We start from the raw sequence: 16,231 nt of genomic DNA on the forward strand, positions 1-16,231 counted from the left end.
TGCAGAGGTGATTCTGCTTCCAGCAAGCATGAGGAATATCATACCTCAGGATCTTCTGTGGGAACAAGGAAACCTTTTCCAGTGGTCTGATAAGTCCCACATTTCAGACTAATCTCAGGAAAGGAAGAACAATTTTTAATTGTTTTGATGATGATGCTAAGGTCTATCAGTTTTCCTTAATGAATGGCATTCACCTCCCCTGGGGAGCTACCTCAAATCCCAAACTTTTCCTGTCAAGTCAGGGAAAACTATCTGCACCCTTCTCTAACCCCTGCTCTCAGAATAAGGCTCATGTATGGTGTCCAATGTGGGGAACTGCCCTTTTGGCACCATACATTCACCTGGCAGATGTTAACCTCACAATGAAACATCTGCATCTCCAAACCCTCTGTGCTGAAACATTCCTCAGGGCAGATGAGGCTACCATTTCTAACAGCACCTCACAAGCAAGCAGCCAGGCAGGTGAACAAACCAAAGTACTGCTGAAGGAAGACAGCTGACAATGAAAGCTTCCAGGCAGGCTTTTTTCCCCCCAGATGCAATGACGCTGACACCTATACCTGGACACAGGGGTGAGAAGGGAAGACATGTTGTGTACCTTAGCTTAGCTAAGCACCTAGCATCTTCCCTGAGCAGAGGTGCAGCTAGACCCCGTGCTAAGAAGCCCCAGATGCACCGGGGAACATCTTCTCTCTTCTCCATCCTTGCAGAGTCCCAGAGACTTGTCTATCCCAGCACACACTGCAAGTGGTGGCTCAGGCCCAGACTGTCAGAGCCTCGGATTACGATTTTCATAATTTTTTAGCAATTTCATCTATTCTTTGAGAAACAAGCCTTACAGTTTTACCTTCTTTATCCTGTGGAGATTATTTAACTTTCTACAATAAAATATTCACCTTCCTTGTACCATTTACTTCTTAACTGAGGAAAGATACAAACCTCTTCATCTCCTGTCTTGTCCATCCTGCTTATGCACTCTGACATGACAGGCTGGCATTTAGACCTCTGCAGAGGTCTCCTGGTGACAACCATCCTGGAAAACCTTTCCTATGGTCACTCCAGCATATTAAACCATTTAGAGCTTTCTCCAGTTAATTCCTCTGTTGTCTCCCCTATGGCTTCTAGGTCACACTTTTGGTCCTGATTTTTAACCACAGTTGTCACTCAGGAAAGTCAGACAGCTCCCAGCAAGAACTAGGTTTCACACGCTAGAGCTGTTCAGGCCATACCTTTAAAAAGGAAGACAAATTTTATTTTCCTTATGCAAAATTTTCCTGTAATTATTACTAGCAGCAAAGAGCAGTTATATTAACATAGTCAAGCTGAATAAGCAGGTTGTTATAAGTTTCTTCTAGGAGGGAAAGAAAAAATGCATAAGACATCTTTCAGTGATGACTATGTGTTTTCTAAATGTCACCACGATTTCCAAGCCTTTATTCTCCAGCTGTCTCTTTTTGAGTGCAGCAAGAGCTGGCTGCTCCCTTAGGAATAGGATCAGGGGCAGTGAGGGCTACCCACAAGGGTCCTTCCAGGCAGGGTCATTCAGGGTCCATCCCACCACCCCAGCCAGGAACAGGGCAGCTGGAGTGCTGCTGGGTCAGGGACTGTCCTTTCTATGGAACAGCCCATCTTTGTCAGTCAGCCACTACACCTGTGGAGGCTGACAGTACAGACAGACAGGCTGCACCCAACACACCTGAGTCTCCTCTGCCAGTTCCTATTTTGTTATATTGTCTGTGGACAGCGTGCAGAAGTGGAAGAAGGAGAGAAATATGTTTCCCTATCTTTCAAATTGGGGAAATGAGGTATCGAGAACCCTCACTCCAAACTCAAACTGGGATGGAAAAAGGCTCACTTGACAAATGAAGTGTCATCAGTGCTTCAGATGAACACATTCATCAGCAGAAGTATGTTTCTGCCAGCTGCTTGTACATCAGGCTTTGAGGGAAAGCAAGGGGAACTGAAGAGACAGCTATGAAAAATAGTGGGTTTGCCATGGCTTTGAAGTGGCAGCAGCCTGCAGACATCTGACCACAGGAAAGGTTCCACCATTGTCCAGCTTAAAAGCCTGAGAAGGTGGTACCTCTCCTTTTGCAACTTTAAAACATGCAGCCAGCTTGCCAGTGCTGTTCTGAACAACATTATTTTCTTACCAAACAGACCTGCAATAGCAAATCATGGATATCCTGACCTGCTCCACTACTCCATAGCCACACCAGAGAGGGATTGCATCGTGTCCTGCTGCAGCCAGCATGTGCTGCACGAGGATGAGAGAAGTGTAACAAACTGCAAAAGCTTGCAGCTGCATGGATATCAGGAGCAGAAAGTGTGCCATTAAGTAAGAAGCTGATACACTATACTCACTAAAGCCTAAATGTATTTCTCCTCGGACAGAAAAGGATCTGTTTTAAATAAAACTCTTAGTGAATCCATTAAATACTGGAGATAGCACACTAGTATTATTTACAGAACATGGTGAGGTGGCCTTGCTATTTTAAGATGGCAGTGGCTTCTCTGCTTAAAAACTTTGTGACTGTTACAATTTCTAATTCCCACACTCCAGTGAGTTCGATTATCATGAGGCTCAAAAAGTCATGGAATTAATTGGAGGAACTCCAGTTCCTCCAGAGGGATCCAGAGGGACCTGGATAAGCTGGAGAGGTAGTGCCAAGGTGAACATCATGAGATTCAATAAGAGCAAGTGCAGGGTTCTGCACCTGGACAGGAACAATCCTCACTATCAATACAGACTGGGGGATGAGGTGATAGAAAGCAGCCCTGAGGAAAAGGACTTGGGGGTGCTGATGGATGAGAAGCTGGACATCAGCAGTGTGTGCTTGCAACCCAGAAGGCAAATCACATCCTGGGCTGCATCAAAAGATTGCATTGCCAGCAGATCCAGAGAGGTGATTCTACCACTTTGCTCTACTCTGGTGAGACCTCCCCTGGAGTACTGTGTACAGGTCTGGAGCCCTCAATATAGGAAGGACATGGACCTGATGGAGCAGGTCCAGAGGAGGGCCATGAGAATGATCAGGGCATTGGAGCACCTCTGCTACAAGGACAGGCTGAGGGAGCTGGGGGTGTTCAATCTGGAGAAGAAGAGACTCTGGAGAGACCTAATAGCAGCCTTCCAGTGCCTGAAGGGGGCCTGCAAGAAGGATGGAGAGAGACTGTTTGCAAAGGCCTGCAGGGACAGGATGAGGAGCGATGGCTTTAAGCTGGAGAAGAGCAGATTTAGATTGGATGTTAGGAACAAGTTCTTTACTGTGAGGGTGGTGGAGCACTGGAACAAGTTGCCCAGGGAGATGGTTGAGGTCCCTTCACTGGAGATATTCAAGGTGAGGCTCGATGAGGCTCTGGGCAGCCTGATCTAACTGGAGTGGTCCCTGCTGACTGTGGGGAAGTCAGACTGCATGACCTTTGGAGGTCCCTTCTGGCCTGGACCATTCTATGATTCTATGATTCTATTCACAGCATCAGAAATGTGTTCTACATGTCTATTCAAATCTGATTATCATCATGCCCTTCAGAAATATGTTCTATATTCCCATCATGTCAGATTTTACATAGCATTACCATTAAATGGGAATGACAAAATCAGAGACTAGGATAAGTCTGGTAATTTATTTCCATTTTAAAAGATTAATTATATTGATAACAACCAAGATAAGGTATTTGGGCAACGGCATTAAATGGTTCTGAATTTAAAAAAAAAATCTTAATTCTATGTTAAATGTATTTCTAAATTATAAGTAGCTAAGGTAAAATAAAGCACAAATAAAAGGAATTTTCATTGAGTGGAGTTTGCTGCATTAGGAGTAGAGTATTTTATGATTAAATGGAATTCCTACTTAGCTGGAAGCAATTAGGGGCACAAAATTCATACTAAAGGTACAGTTCCAGAATCTGCAGAATTACAAATCTGTCACATTAATGCAGAAGCCTGCAGACATTAAAGGAAAAAATGGATCTAATTCTGCTTCCTGAAGATGGTATGAATTTTGCCAGTGATTAGTGTGAACAAGACAGATCTTATTAAATACACTCAGACAGAAGCTCAGGGACTCATTTGCTGTTTCCCTGGTTTGCATCTAAAGCCAGCGTGGCTGGATTCTTACTGTCTTCTCCAAAAGGTAAAGATGGTGTCATGGATATTGGTATACTTGTTTGGCACCTGTTGAGAAAGCAGGTTATCACTGTTGCTCCAGATCCAGAAACAGGATGGCTGAGCTCACTTAAGAAACATGTTAATTTAATCCCTCTGAAACCAGGAGCAGAGGGCAGGTTGTAACAGGCAGTATGAGACCTGGGCTGCACTCAATCAGCCCAGACTAGGATCCAGTTGTGTTAGTTACTGAAAGCTCCTGCCAGAAGGACTGTCTCATTATCTAGATAAAAACAATGCACAAAGCCTCACCAGAAGGATCATATTACAAACTTCTCAGCTTCATGTACCTCAGCTAAGTTATAGAGGGCTCAAATATTATGCTGGTGGTTACACGAAATGTGAAATGAATGTAGACCTGCAGCAGGCAGTGAGCTCCTGCCCCATGTCACCTAGTATGCAGGGAGGACAACGGGAACCAACAGCTGGGGTGTGCATCCTTCATCCATGCAACCTCTTAGGTACAATGCAAAGTGCTGTGCAATTAGTAATCCTTCCAAATGTTCTGCAATATTAGATTCACCTGCTGCTCACCTGTGTTGGTCAGTGCCATTCAGAGGATATTTTGTTGGCTGCATGAACATAAAAGGAATTATGCTACAAATAAATGGAGCTGTGTTATTATGCATGCTCTAAGCTTTGTCATGTCTCAGTTTTAATTAATACCAATTCAAGGACAGGAGTAAGGCTGTTGTTCTTCTGAATCCCTTCTTTCTGTAAATCTTTTCTGTCCCAGTTAAGCTAATCAACATTCTTATAATACTTTTTCATATGAAACTGTCACTATTCCTTAAATGCGTTACTATCTACCAATTACCATTTTCTATCTCTCTAACATTTCTTCTTTCTTTCATTTGCACTTCAAATAGTCTCACGTTCTACAAGATCTCATTAAATGGGAATCTTGATTGTTTCTATTGTGCTAGCCAGTGTGACACTGGCACTATAATGGTTATCTTTTTTTTCCCCTATTTTAACTATTCAAAAGAAGCAAAAATCAGTTCCACGTCACTCTTGTCAGATGAAACCCAACTCCTTTTTATTTAAACATCCCTATTTATACCTATTTCCAATGCTACACTATCCCTCTGTGTGGTGGGTTGACACTGGCTGGATTCCCACTAAAGCTGCTTTACACTCCCCTCCTCACCTGGACAGGAGAGAGCAAGTATAACAAAAGGTAGTGGGTGGAGATAAGGCCAGGGAGATCACTCACCAGTTACTGTCATGGGCAAAACAGACTCAAATTGGGGAAATTAATTTAATTTATTGCCAATTAAATAAGGGATGGATAAATTGAAATAAACCTAAACCTTAAAAACACCTTTCCCCAACTCTCCCTTCTTCCTAGGCTTAACTTCACTTCCAGTTTTCTCTTCCTACTCCTCATAAGCACCACAGGAGGATAGGGAATGGAGGATTGGTCAGTTATTCACATATTGTCTCTGCTGCTTCTTCCTCCTAAGGAGACGGACTCTTCCCCTGCTCCACCTTGGGATCCCTGCCACAGGAGACAGCTCTCCATGAACTTCTCCAACATGTGTCCTTCTCAAGGGCTGCAGTTCTTCACAAACTGCTCCAGCTTGGGTCATTTCCTCTCCTATAGCCCCCTGCTACCAAAACCTTGCCACACAAACCCAGTACACACTGTCATGAGACATCTTTTCATGGCAAGTCCTTTGCAATCTTACTGTCAGGACATAATTCTGCATACTAAGGCAAAATTATGAACAAGGCATTGGTAATCACTCCAATCTGAAGCTGTTCTTAGCACTGCAGTGCCAAACCATCCCTGTGTGAGTGGGGTTTCCTGTTTACATGTTGTCAGGTGCACCTGTATTCATCTCATATCCCTTTTTTCCCTGCTGTGCGGTGGGTGCATTATTATTTTGTCATTGCTGGCAACGTTCACTGTGGAGCAAGCCATGCTGTACATGGTATAGAAGTACAAAGTGGAGAGTAGTCCAGTTCTTGAACACTGCCAATGTAAACATGAGCCAAGAGAGGAGAGATAACAAATAGACAAAGTGTGGAGGTAATAACAAGACAGTCAAGGCCAGTACAACAGGGAACAACCACAGAAAGCAAAGTGGAGTGCTTCTGTAGGTATCACAAGAGGTAGCTTGACAGAGTCATGAAAAGAGAATGAGGTGGTATTGCAGATATTTATGAGGGCATGTGAGATGGAGTTTCATCAGGAAAAATGTTAAGGTGTTCACAGAGGAGGATTTTCAAAAGCACCAAAATCATTTTAGAACGTGCACCCTTGACTTTTAGTGAGGCTGATACTCATAAAGCACTTTGAAAGTACAAGTTGTAATTTCTTGTCCTCCTGATCCATTTTTAAAACACAGATAAATTATGATATAAACAAAATCAAACTCCTTTACCAGATAATGTCAGGCATAATTCTCTGAGACTCCCAGGTGCTGTAAAATCATTTTGTGGCCTTTGGTGAATCTTTTAGGCTGTCTACAGTGACGTCTATTTCACAAGCAAGTTGTGGGCCTCCATTAATCTTTTTCAGGAGTTCTGTGAGACAGTAGGAAAGCCAAACTTTAAATGACCAAGTGTTAAAAGCTTTTTGCCTTCAAAAGCATCGATATTTGTAGAGTATTGGAATAAAGCAGGGCTCAAAAGTACCCAACAGAGCGTATTAAGGCAGGGATGTCTGCTTTGGCAGCACAGCTTGAACACTGGTATGTCATCTACATTAACCATCTCCTTATCATCACAGAATCACAGAATGGGTTGGAGGGACCTTTAAAAGTCATCTTGTCCAACCTCCCAGCAGTGATCAGGGACATCTTCAACTAGATCAGGTTGCTCAGAGCCCCAGACAACCTGACCTGGAATGTTTCCAGGGATGGTGCATCTACCACCTCTCTAGGCAACCTGGGAGCCAGTGTTTCACCACCCTCATTAGAAAAAAAATTTCCTCCTTACATCTAGTCTGAATCTCCACTCTTTTAGTTTGAAACCACTGCCCCTTGTCCTGTCACAAAAGGCCCAGGCGAAAAGACTGTCCCCATCTTTCTTATAGACCCCTTCAAGTATTGAAAGGCCACAACAAGGTCTCCCTGGAGCCTTTTCTTCTTCAGGCTAAATAACCCCAACTCTCTCAGCCTTTCCTTATAGAAGAGCTATTCCAGCCCTCCGGTCATTTGCCCCAGAGGTCCAGAGTGGCTTTCCACTGGACCTGCTCCAACAGGTCCATATGTTTTCTTTACTGAGGTCTCAAAAGTTGGGCGCTACTCCAGATGGGGTCTCACCAGAGCAGAGGCACAGAATCACCTCCCTCAATCTGACAGGCACCCTTCTTGTGATGCAGCCCAAAATATGATTGGTTTCTGGGCTGCAAGCACACACTGCCAGCTCATGTCCAGTTTTTCATCCATCAGCAGCTACAAGTCCTTCCCAGCAGGGCTGCTCGCCATCCCTTAACCCTCCAGTCTGTATTGATATTGGAGACTGCCTTGATGCAGGTGCAGAGCCTTGCACCTGGCCTTGCTGAACCTCATGACGTTCACAAAGACCTGCTTCTCAAGCTGGTACAGGTTCCTTTGTATGGCATCCTGTCCCTCAGGTGTGCCAATCACACCACTCAGCAGTGAGCTTTTGATTTACATTAAGTTAAATGAGCATTAAGAAACCAAAAGCAATTTATAGCCACTTAAAAATTAATTTTCATCTCTGTTATCCAAATTTTCCTACAGTAGTTTATGACACTATAAACCTTCTGTGATTTTTCTCAGTGACTTTAAATCACTCTAGGAAAATGAAGATACTTAAGCACTTATAATAACCAGAGGGGAAAAAAGGTATCCCTCTTCTTCTTCATTTGGTTAAGTTCTGTACTAAGCTATCAGTATGCATTATGTCATGTTTAGAAAGGTAGGGCTGGATCTGCTTCATTTTTTTAAATGCTTTGAGCCACAAGCAATGATTTTTTTAATTTTATTTTTATATTGCAGATAAGAGGTAGTAGAGAATTTTGTCTTCAATAAAGAAAAAGAATTCTTTTTCTAGATGTATTTATGCTTTGCATTAAATGAACTTTCACTTTAAGCAGGTCCTCTCCAAGTAGAATGAGATCATTGAAATCAGGGCAGAAAAGTCCATAGTACACCCTGACACATAATTCAACAAACAAGCTCTACAAGTTTAGTATATTTGTCTGCTCATATGTTATTTGTAACACTATGAACATTTGCTTCTGTGCCGCACTGTTCAAAGCATTTTCTTTCCAACCAATTTCAGTGCATTAAGAGCATCAGAAAAAGCCTTTCCTTCCCTCTGATTAAAAGAAATCTGATACTGAAACTGGAACTGATTGAAACTGCGCCCAACTGTTCACAGAACCAATTATTTTACACATTAACCTAAGCTCCCCTCAGCAGCTACTGTAAGCGAAGAACATGTCAGCTCCTGGTTTAAGATGAAGACAAAATACCACCACTATTGAATTATCACAGGCTCCATCTGTGCTGAAATTTAAAATGGAATCCAAATAAAGAAGTGTTTACACAATTTCACATTTCAGATTACACATCTGACCCTGCCTTGTTTTTCTGCATCCCACAATTCTTCATGGATCTTAAATAAGCTTGAGGTGCAGAAAGTTTTCTTAGTGACCAAATTTTTCGTGAAGAATCCAGCTATTCAAACCAAAACCAGGGTTACAATTCCTTTGGCTGTTATGCAGCTACAGACTTGGGGATGTGTGGTTGGAAAGCAGTCACTCGGGGAGGGACCTGGGGGTACTGGTCAACAGTTGATTAAATATGAGTCAGCAGTGTGCCCAGGTGGCCAATGGCATCCTGGCTTGGATTGGAAACACTGTGGCCAGCAGGAACAGGGAGGTGATCATCCCCCCGTGCTCAGCACCGCTGAGGCTACACCTCATGTATTGTGTTCAGTTCTGAGCCCCTCACTATAGGAAGGACATTGAGGGGCTGGAGTGTGTCCAGAGAAAGGCAAGGAAGCTGGCGAAGGGCCTGGAGCATATGGCCTACAAGAAGCATCTGAGGTAACTGGGGTTGTTCAGTCTGGAGAAGAGGAGGCTAAGGTTAGACCTCATCACTCTCTACAGCTACCTGAAGGGAGGTTGGAGTGAGGAGGGGGCAGCCTCTTCTCCTTGGTGTCAAGCAACAGCACCAAAGGAGGGGGTTTCAAGCTGCACCAGGGGAGGTTCAAGCTGGATGTTAGGAAATCTTTCGTCACTGAAAGGGTTCTCAGACATTGGAATGGTCTGCCCAGGGCAGTGGTGAAGTCACCATTCCTGTAAGAGTTCAGACAGTGTGTGGACCCGGTGCTTAGGGACATGGTTTAGTGTTGATCCTTCAGTACTGGGTCTAGGGTTGGACTGGATGATCTTTTTGTGATTCTGTGAATTAGTGCATGCAACACAGCACCAAGCGTCAGTGTATGTAGAGGCTGGCTTATTTTGGAAGATCATCACAGATTCCAGACCAAAATAATCTGAATGAGATATATTACTTTGTTGCTAAGAATTCTTCTGGGGATTCAGATATTGGAGATGAAATCAAAAAGAAAAAAAAAACACAAACCAAAACCAAACAACCAAACACAACTAAACAAAACAAAAAACCAAACAAGCCACAATTGAAGAGGTAAATGAAATAGCAGCTGTGCAAACTTTTCCAAAAAGTCACTAAACTGCACTGACATTTCTGGCAGAAGTTAGAAGCTAATTGTACATTACTGGTGTGATTACACTGCGTCTTAAGGCTAAATTACTCCTTATGATCTGCTCACTTAGGTGTGAAGTCTTTGAGGATGACTGTACAAGACCAACTCAATGCACTTCTTATGCTGTCCCTTGATTTTGGAGGATTTGTGCTAGTAGGTCTGCATCTGATTTTTGTTTTATTAAACATGCATGCATGTTTGCACAAAATACTCTTTATTTTCTTTACCTTGTGATTGTGCAAAGCTAATGTGTTCCTTGCTCCACGTTACTTCATTGATTGTCCAAAGCTACTCTCTTCCTTACAGAATCACAGAATGTTAGGGGTTGGAAGGGGCTCTGCTGTGTGAACTTATCCAATGTACACAAAGTGCATGATCTCTGTAGCATTTCAGGATTCCTTGAGCTGGAAGTCAGACACCCTTGCTTAGTGTTGCAAGAAAACAAGTTGTATGTGGTCATGTTTATGTGTCTGCTACTCTCTTAATCATCCTAAGTGTTACAATAAAAGGGCTGATTTCACTTGTATTTGATAGGAGGTAGAGATTTTAGAGATTCATAGATTCACAGAATACCAGGCTGGAAGGGACCTCAAGGATACAGTTTAAATGAGATGGCCCAGCACCCTGGCAAGCTGGGCTTGAAACTGTCTAATGTAGGGGAATCCACTACCCCCCTTGGGAATTTATTCCAACATCTAATAGTTTGAATGGTGAAAAAAAAATTTCCAGCATCCAGTCCAAATCTCCCCAGTAGCAACTTGTGCCCATTACCCCTTGTCTTTGCCTCTTGGGAAAAAGGGAGTCTCCCTCCTCATGATAGCTACCCTTTATGTACTTGTAAGCCTTCTGTTCTCAAGGCTGAGCAAACCCAGTTCTCTCAGCCTTCCCTCACATGACAGGTCTTCCTGTCCTCCGATCCTTCATGTGGCCCTTCTCTGGACCCTTTCTAGCCTGTCCAAATCCTTCTTGTACAGCAGGGACTGAAACTGTGCACAGTACTCAAGGTGCAGCCTGACCAGCACTGAGTAGAGTGGGAGAACAACATCTTTATCCCCTCTTGTGACACCTTTATTAATGCAACTCAGCATCCTGTTGGCTTTCTTTGCCACTGCAGCACACTGTTTGCTCATGTTGAGCCTTTTCTCCACCCTACTTTGTTTTTTCTGGATTCCTCGTGTATTTTGGACTTGTTTTCAATGCTAATGTGCATTTGATCCTCAGTTAATTCTTCAAATGTCATCCATTCAAAAAACACCCATCTATATCTATATCTATATCTATATCTATATCTATATCTATATCTATATCTATATCTATATCTATATCTATATCTATATCTATCTATATCTATATCTCCAGAAGACCCAATAGCAGGGATGTTTTGATATTTGGGCTTGGAAAAATTAAATTCTTTGACATATCCTTTACAATACATGTGGATAATATATGAAGGAGACAACAGAAACCTGTAAGTTTTAATGGTGATTTGTACTCCTCATATGAAGAAATGGCAATAAAAATAGCAGATTTATGATACAATTTACTCCTTCATTAAGCAGCAGACATTGTAAGTGTCAGCCAATGGCTGTAAGGATTTCAGCTCCTGCTTAGTGTCTCACTGAAAACTAATAAAAGAAACAGCAGTCTAATTTAAGCTAAACCTGCTACTTTTCCAAATAAAGGATGCTGCCACACTTTCACAAATTAGAGTCTTTAACTATTTGGATATGTGTGCAGCTACCAAGCATTCCACTGGCATTTTAGAAGTATCGAATAGTGAAAAACTTGTTAAGTCAGCTGTGCAGAATAAGTGGTGAAATGCAACACTCAGTATTTTCTTCACCTACTGAATCTTTTCTTTCTAAAGAAAGGTGTGATGTTTGACACATCCTTTGGTGCAGTTTAAATGAAGTATGCATTGTTCTCTGCCACAGCCTCACAGCTGACTTTCACAGTCCATATTCTGTCTAATTTCTGAGGCACAGATGACCTTGCAGGCAATCTACTTTTATTACTTTCTGTCAGATAGCTGGGCTGATGTATAACTCTATTTCTGTAAACGGGCTATTTCCTCAGCAGGTATCTGAATTTTATCAAATGTATCATTTATCAAAGGAAGCTCTTCATATAGGCACAGCTTTTCTTGTTTTAAGAGCAGTCTGTACTTGAAAGAGATGATCACCATTACAAATTTTTTTCTGAGAATAGTTATGTATCATTGCATATAAATTCCTACATAATGCCACATTTTCATATGAACACACTCAAGTGGCATTTGTATTGCAAATATATGGATGCAAAACAAGCATTTGCACAAGCAAAAGAGATAAAGGATTGCACAAATTCAAGGGGGTTTTGCATAGTCTGATTCTCATGTGTAAACATCTACTCTTACACATCTTAAACATAAAGCAGTTTCAAAATCTGGGACATTGACTGTGAACATTTTGTGCAGCATTAGAGAAGAAAGAGATAGAGTCCTCAAAAGTTCACTTTTTAGACTGTGAGGGCTTCAAAAATGTATGCACATCTTACAGGTGAAACATAAGGTGTTGGCAGATACACTGCCTCTGGGTAGCTGCTGTGAATGTCTGGGTACCTCAGACCTTCTTGGCCTCTGTGGGAATTCACTGACGGAAGCTAAATTTCACAAAGACCTAAATGAAGAACAATAAAGGAGAGTCTAATGCACAGCTAGTTTCCAAGTGTCCAAATATCAACCTAATCAGTATTGTTTGACTATGGCTAATACATAGTCCCTGTCCTTAGGGTGTGCAATGAGACAGATGTCAGTAAGGACAGTATATCTAGCAACAAGTCATTTTGCTTATTCATGTAAAGGAGAGTTGAGAGATTGTATAAAGATTTGCCAGTCATCCTTTCAAGTTAAAGGATGAAATACAAAATACACTCATCACCGAGGACCAGCTAAAACCCTTACCGAGACAGAGTACTTAGTAAAGAAGGCAGATGTATCTAGCAAAGAAACCTGAGCCTAAACACAGTATTTCAGCCAAACTACATCTGAGCCATGTTGAACTACTGAGATGCTGCTTAGTCTTGGACATTTCCAGTGGCAGATGCAGTCTCCCAGTTTATCTCCTGTGGATGTACCTACCTATTAAGACTGAGACTCATAAAATGCTTTGGAAGAGACCTTTAAAGGTCATCTAGTCCAACCCACATCAACTTTCTGACCTCGCAGTCCACATTGTATGGCTTTTAATCCCAACAGAGGCCTGAGTCTCCTTAAAATTTTTTAGTGTCTCAACTTAATACCCAAGCAGATAATGGGCACACAAATGCTGAGGAGCTACCTAGATCTCCCTCAATGCTGGACTGCAGCCTTTAATTACAACTGTTAATAATCAGTTAGCTGAGTGAAGCAACCAATGCCCCTTGTTTTCAAGGTGTTTGCTACACAGTGCTTCTGCATACCAACATCTTGTGCAACATCTGTGGTTACAACAGAGAAAAGCAGAGGTAGTAAGAAAGTCACATTCAGTTAGAAGTTGCTCCTTGACATGGCAAATATTTGTATATTATACGGGCAAAACTGAATGATGACAGATTGTATCTGCAGAAAATCAAACATCTCTTTCAAATCAAAGCTTCTCTCCTCAAAAATAAATTATTGCACTGTCCTAACAGGCTTCAGCAAGACACTGGGGCTGTGTGCTGTGGTGTCTTGATTTTTGGATAAATAAACCTGTGCCTTGTTTGTTGGATGAATAACCCTTAGGGACATGTGACTGTGTAAAACTAGAGTATGGTGACTCAACATTCAGGCATTGCTAATCAACACTTTGAGAATTAAAATAATTAATACTTGGTAAATAATATCTAATTGAACCTTACAATCCTCTCAAGTACCTAGCTACTACTATTTATACTCAACCAACACTACCCCTGCAGTTAAATAAGCTGCTTGCAGCCACCAATAGAGTTGATTAGGGCTCAGGAGCTCCAGACTCATGGTGCAGTTTCATGTTACAGTGAAACTGATCTAACAGCAAGCTGTGACTTAAAAGGGGCTCCTGCTCCACATCTCCCCCAGGCTCCTGCTGCCTTGTCTCACACTAGATTTAGCAGTCATGCAACCCCACAGCCAAGCTACGTAACACTTAATGACAGATGCCCGGAACCTACTCCAGTTCTATGGGGACCCTGCTTCTCAGGGAGACTGAACTGATCATATATACAATGTGAATATGTCTGTACATCCGCTGCAAGTCCACAACACTAGACTTGTTCATGTGGGAGGCATGAGGAATGAGCTGATGTAAAGCCTCACCAGCCCTTAGGATGGTCATGCAGGATGGACCCTTTACCTACAAGATGTTCTGCTAGAAAGCAGTTGTCTTGTGCACAAAGTGTCTGTAGGCTGACAGGAAATCTTTAATCTGGAGTTCTCAGTAAAAATGTCTCCTTTCTGCCTTACTGTCTTTGAGATATTTGGGTCATTAATGAGATGCCACCATGCTTAACCTTCTGCTGCTATTTGTGCTGTTTCACAGTAAAAGTAACTATTGTTCAGATTGGTCAGTAATCTGTTTTTGATGAAACATAATGGGCTTTGTCTCACTTTTTCAGAGCAAATATTTTAAGATATATTTTATTTGCTGAAGAATTCACTTCTTTTGTCACAACTTAATAATATATAGGAGTTAGATTTCACTGAAAATAGAGGAACAGTCCGTGTTCCAAATTTCAGCTCCTAAGTATGTATTGATGATTGCATATCTAATAGTAAGGATGTAACTAGGATCATCCTTACAGCTTATTCTTAGCTCTGAAGTCATAAACATCCTCAGTGAGCTCTGAAGCCATAAACATACTCAGTGATTCAAGAAACCATCATTAACTCTTAACTACTTGTTTTTCATTGATAGTTCTGTTACCTAAAATAAGTTCATTAAATAAAGACTATGCACACCTGGGCATCTGGATGCAAATAAGAAGACTATTCCCATGCTCCTATGCTTGAGGTACCTTACCTTCCCTCCAACTAAACAGCTCCAACTACCAGTTCTAGCTTTTCTTGGGGCTGTAGATTTTCATCCCTTTCTGTGGCTTTTTTGGAGGTGATCACAGTGATCACTGTGACCAGGCTGCTAGGCAGAATGCTCTGGGACTGTCATGAAGACTGTTCCCTCATCCCAAGCAGCCTCCCCTCCTATCCTCAGTGTTGTGTAAACAAACAACAAAGCACTGAAAACTAGCTCAGACCTTTGATCTCCCAGCTCACAAGAGTCCCTGATCCTGTTAATCTGCAGCTGCTCATGCTTTCTGCATTCCCTATATCTCTATGTGCCTCCAAGCCATTTATATGTCTCCAGCTTTTCAGATTGCCATTCCACCTCTTTCACATTTGTTTTTCTGCTATTCAGGGTAACTGTTCCTCTCCTCATCCCACTGTAATCCATCAGGTACCCCATGAGCCTACCACATTGCCTGCCTTTCTCCATTTCTCCTCCTTCATTCCCTTTATTATACACCCTGACACATCTGAGCACCTTTGCAGCTTCCTACGCCTCCAAACTTTGTTTCTTCTTCCATTCTCCACATGATCCTCTCTCCAGATAAGGTTTCACTTTACCCCTTCCCATACATGTGTCTCTGTCATCTCAATTTCAGTCCTTCCCCTTACTTTCAGAGTTCTCACTGGGCTCCTGAGAGGACTCCTCTCCCCATGAATAGTGCTAGAAAGTATTTAACAAAATTAAGTTTGTGTTAGTGTACTTAAGAAAATTAAGACATTCCTGGTACACATCACAGAAGGCAAAGCATTAAGTTCTACACGTAAACAAGCTGTGTAATCTTGCACCTTCTTCAAGGTTATTTTTTTAATGGACACTAATTACAAAGTCCTCTTGTGGGGGGGGGGGGAAAGGGAAGGTAGCTATCATTTCAATGCAGCACACATTACAAAGACAATTTAGATAAAATATGGGTGGCAACAGTCTCTGACCTTTGTACAGTTCTCAGAAAAAAAGCCCTTGATCAACAAAGTTGGAATGTAATGACTCAGCAAGGGCCTTTTTTTTTTTCCCCCCCCACAGCTGTTTTTAGAACCAGACCTTAAATCTATAAGGAGCAAACAGAGAATTGGGGCAAGAAGGAGCAAAGTTAAAGTTATCTGATCATTTTAACTGAACATTTGAGATATTTTATAAACAGTGTACGCAATTTTCAAGCTAACTCTGAACTTCTTGGTTTCATGTTCTGCCTTTTGACGGCTGTAGTATCTTACAGCTGTCCCTGCAGGGTTTGTGGGTCTTTTTTTATTACTCTTAAGACTATCTGCTGGCAACCTAAACTCCAGCTCAGATTTTGCACCTGTCACACATC

Source organism: Indicator indicator, chromosome 25 (genome assembly GCF_027791375.1).
Source record: "Indicator indicator isolate 239-I01 chromosome 25, UM_Iind_1.1, whole genome shotgun sequence".
NCBI classification, from domain to species: domain Eukaryota; kingdom Metazoa; phylum Chordata; class Aves; order Piciformes; family Indicatoridae; genus Indicator; species Indicator indicator.